Below are 3,875 nucleotides of genomic sequence, written 5' to 3'. Positions count from 1 at the left end.
GCGCAAATGCAGCCTCTTCCACGAAAATGTCACAGTCTGCGACGTTCAGGCAGCTGCCAGAACTAAAGATGGTGCTGCTCAAATAATCACAGAATGGTGACGTAAACAATGGCAGCACACAATGGAAATGTTGGACACTCGGAGAACGGATAAAGTCTCATCGAAAGTACAGCACCTCTGACAGTGCTGCACAATTCTATTGGTTCCAGAGTTACCTGGAGAAGTCTTGCCCATCGCTCTGAGCTGCAGTGAGCAATGACGTCTTCACCCTGAGGTTGTGCATACAGTAAAAGCTGTTACCAGATGGAGTCCAGTTAAATTTCGTATTATACTACTCCTTTGGCTGACTCCGTGCTTCCCTCCCATTCTGTGCCGTCTGAAGAAGCAAGGCGATGGAGGAGCACGTGGCTGAGAGGAGGGAAGCGGCGTGGCCTAGAGCTAGGATCTGGAGGGATGAGGGAGAGAGTGGGTGGTGGGGAGCGAGTGGGTGGGGGGAAGCTGCCAGAGAGAGCGGGGGTTGGGAGGGGTGGTGGGGAGCGAGCGGCCAGAGAGAGTGGGGAGCGAGTGGCTGGAGAGAACGGGGTGGGGTTAGTGGGGAGCGAGCGGCCGGAGGGGGGCAGGAGCGGGGAGTTAGCGGTCGGAGAAAGCGGGGTGGGTGGGGGGGGGGGGCAAACGGGGAGCAAGTGGCCGGAGTGGGGGGAGGAGGGGGAAGCGGGGAGTGAGCAGCCCGCAATCACTGGCTGGGGATAGAGAGGAGGAAAGCATTTTCCTCTGCATGGGCCAGTTAGTCTCGCCACAGCAAGACATTCCGCTTTCCAACTGCTCCCCGTGCCCGCCGACACACTGCTTTTTTCCTATATGTAAATGACTTGGATCTTGGAATACAGAGTAGAATCTCGAAATTTGCTGACGACACCAAATTTGGAGGTGTGGCAAACAGTAAGGATGATGTGAACCACCTGCAACAGAATATAGATAGACGAGCCGAATGGGCAGAGAGGTGGCAGATGGAATTGAATACTGACAGGAGTGACGTGATGCATTTTGGCAGAAGGACTAAGGCGAGGCAATATATACTTAATTGCACAGTTCTAAAGAATGTGCAGGAACAGAGACACATGTGGGTGCATGTGCATAGATCTTTGTAGGTGACAGGACATATTGAGACAGTGGTTAGTAAAGCATATGGCAGCTTGGGCTTCATAAACCGAGGCATTGAGTACAAAAGCAGGGAAGTTATGATGAACCTTTCTAACGGTCTGGTTAGGCTCCAACTGGAGTATTGCATCCAATTCTGGTCGTCACACTTCAGGAAGGATGTGAGGGTCCTTGAGAGGATGCAGAGGAGATTTACTAGAATGGTTCCAGAGATGGAGGATTTTAGTTACAATGTCGGGTTGGAAAAGCTGGGTTTATTCTCCTTAGAACAAAGGAGATTGAGGGGATATTTAATAGAAGCGTACACGATTATGACAGGCTTAGATAAGTTAGACAAGGAAAAGCTGTTCCCATTAACAAAGGGTGCAATGAGTGAGGGACACAGATTGAAAGTTTTGGACAAATGATGCAGGAGGAATATGAGAAAGCACATTTTTATGTAGCAAGTGTTAATGACCTGGAACTCGCTGCCCACAAGGGTGGTGGAAACAGAGATAATCAATGACTTCAAGAGGAAGTTGGATGGCCACCTGAGAGAAATAGACTTGCAGGGTTACGGGGATTGAGCCGGGGAGTGGGACTGACTGCATAGCTCCCTGGAGAGCCGGCATGGACTCAATGGGCTGAATGGTTCCTTTTGTTCCGTAAATGACTGGCGCAGATTTTATTGATAAAACTGAAAATTGGTTTATCGGAAAAATAAACATTTTTAATAAGGATGTCTAGTTCTCCCTCAGCAAACTGATTTAAATTCACAGAAAATGACATTAAAACCATTTAATAGTTTCATTTCTGTACATTAGTCAGTTTCATCTTAAATTAATTATTTTTAGATGTGATTAATGCTTTTGAAACATGCCCAGCTCCACATTTACCAAGTATTGCAGTGCTTCCAGGAGTAGTGCAGTTTCCCCTCCTCTCGGTGTTGATATATGTACTGCAGGTCTGGCCTATACCCTACTCCTGCGCCGTGGCGGTCACTGGAGCCATCTTCTGCTTTATTTGGAGATAAAAAATGAACCACGTCCACAGGTACACAATGTTCAAACCTCTCGATAAAGGGGAAAAACATACCCAACGTCGTCCTCATCCTGATGACCAATGTTGTGTGCGGCTGCATTCAAGCTGTGCGTAGACCCCCGGTATGCAAACACCAAGTGTCACTACGTGTTCTATCTGTCCCCGGTGTTGCAAAGGATGGATGTGACCACATTGCCGCGGAATGCTCCATCCAGTTTAACCGTGCCGTACCACCTATTCTTCGTGGAAAGGTTCGTGCAGAAAAATGCCGTAGTCATTTGGCAGAATGTCTCATCACCAGAACCTTCAAACCAAGCACCAAGACGTGGCTCTCCCCGTCAGATCCTTCCTGCACTCCCGGAATCTCACCGTCTCTGCACAACTCCCTCGAGGTGGCTGTGGTGGGGAAGAGACTGTTGCCCACCTCCTTCTGGAATGTGCCTTTGCAAAGCAGGTGTGGAAAGAGATGTAATGGTTTTTGTGGAGGTTCATCCTGGGCAGCTCTGTATCACAGGAGTCTGTGCTCTACGGTCTGTTCCCAGGGACGTATACCGAGATAAAAATAAATTGCTGCTGAAGGCCCATCAACTTGGTGAAAGACGCTGTTTGGTCTGCCCGAAACTTGCTGGTCCAAAGAGCTGTCGACGACTGAATGTTGCAGACTGGCACATTCCAAGGTCCAGGACTACACGCTGAGGGACGCACTAAAACTTGGGGTAGCCTCTGCAAAGGCACATGGGGATACGACACTGTGTAAGGCCCTCCTGCCATCGTATAGTTGAGGGCATGGAAACTGTGTGAAACCCCTCGGGCTGTATGCAGCAGAGAATGTCTGAGGTGTAATGCAAATCTTCTTCTTTCTTCTTTGGCCTCCTTATCTCGAGAGACAATGGGTAAGCGCCTGGAGGTGGTCAGTGGTGTGTGGAGTAGCGCCTGGAGTGGCTATAAAGGCCAATTCTAGAGTGACAGGCTCTTCCACACGTGCTGCAGAAAAATTTGTTGTTCGGGGCTCTTACACAGTTGGCTCTCTCCTTGCGCCTCTGTCTTTTTTCCTGCCAACTGCTAAGTCTCTTTGACACGCCACACTTTAGCCCCGCCTTTATGGCTGTCCGCCAGCTCTGGCGAACGCTGGCAACTGACTCCCACGACTTGTGATCAATGTCACAGGATTTCATGTCGCGTTTGCAGACGTCTTTAAAGCGGAGACATCGACGGCCGGTGGGTCTGATACCAGTGGCGAGCTCGCTGTACATTGTGTCTTTGGGGATCCTGCCATCTTCCATGCGGCTCACATGGCCAAGCCATCTCAAGCGCCGCTGACTCAGTAGTATGTATAAGCTGGGGATGTTGGCCGCCTCGAGGACTTCTGTGTCGGAGATACGGTCCTGCCACCTGCCACTACATGCAAATGTAGATTGTAAATATAACCTGAAATGGCAAGTATAGTGAGGAACCTGATGTACTGTATTGAAAGAAACTGATCTGTATTGCACTTTATGTAATATCCAACTTGAATTGTTATGTACTTACCTGGCAGGGGAGAGAGCATGATCAGCAGAGCTTGATCCTGCAGGTGGTGTTTTTGCGTTTTCTCTTCGGGACTTTTGGGGGTTTTACGGCATTTTGCCCTTTGGGATTGGAGATCTACTGTGGTTGTTGTTTTCCTGTTGGTCGGGGTCGTTGTACTTGTCCTGGAA

The sequence above is a fragment of the Heterodontus francisci genome, chromosome 41 (genome assembly GCF_036365525.1).
Source record: "Heterodontus francisci isolate sHetFra1 chromosome 41, sHetFra1.hap1, whole genome shotgun sequence".
NCBI classification, from domain to species: domain Eukaryota; kingdom Metazoa; phylum Chordata; class Chondrichthyes; order Heterodontiformes; family Heterodontidae; genus Heterodontus; species Heterodontus francisci.
The sequence above is the reverse complement of the archived record's forward strand: the minus strand, read 5'-3'. Positions refer to the sequence as shown.